Consider the following 751-nt stretch of genomic DNA (forward strand, 5'->3'; position numbering starts at 1 on the left):
CAACTGCTACTTCATTCTATCTTTCCCATCCCTTACTCACATGTTCCGAGGTCTCAGCCTCTTTTTCATATCCTCTTGTTTTTCTCCCTCTCCCAACCTCTGTTTCCATTTATCCAGACCTTATATTCAGTGATAAATTAACAAGAGTTGAGGCTGCCCCACTTCCTGTAGGAATAGAGGGTAGCCACAGGAGACCTAGCGTAGTGCACCTCATAAATCAGCCCCCCCTGCAACATGAAACAGCAGAGACGTGCATCTGCAGAGATGGGGCCTGCAGCCACACTAGTCCCACTGTAATCAACATGACCACGAGTTCTCAGAGTGGACTGTGTAGCTTGTACTGGCTATTGTGCCATATTTCTAACAGAGCTGAACAGTTGGCTACACTGAGTTTAGCCACAGCAAGTACAAACTGACAAAAAGTCACGACAATGGGAGGTTGGAGTCAAGAAATTTCTCTTTTTTTAAATTTTTTAGAGCCTGTCAAGAGCTTTCTGTTATTTAATTTGTTATGTTTGTCACGTTAAGACCTGTGGCATTTCGTCCCAAGCAGCTGATTTTTCTCAATAAAATGCACAATATGTTATTTTCACAGCAGACATTTGACTTGCAATAGCAGACAAAGCACAGGATTATATAATTTCTTTCTTAGCGGTGTCCTTGTCAGCCAAGCCAGCAAGTACAATACCAGAGCCAGTTACACCTGTGTTTTTCTTGCTGTGATGGGTCAAAATGGATAGCAGGTAAACAA

Source organism: Seriola lalandi, unplaced genomic scaffold (genome assembly GCF_002814215.2).
Source record: "Seriola lalandi dorsalis isolate HSWRI2012SDOR001 ecotype SW California unplaced genomic scaffold, Sedor1 jcf7180002054959, whole genome shotgun sequence".
In the NCBI taxonomy this organism is placed as follows: Eukaryota; Metazoa; Chordata; class Actinopteri; order Carangiformes; family Carangidae; genus Seriola; species Seriola lalandi.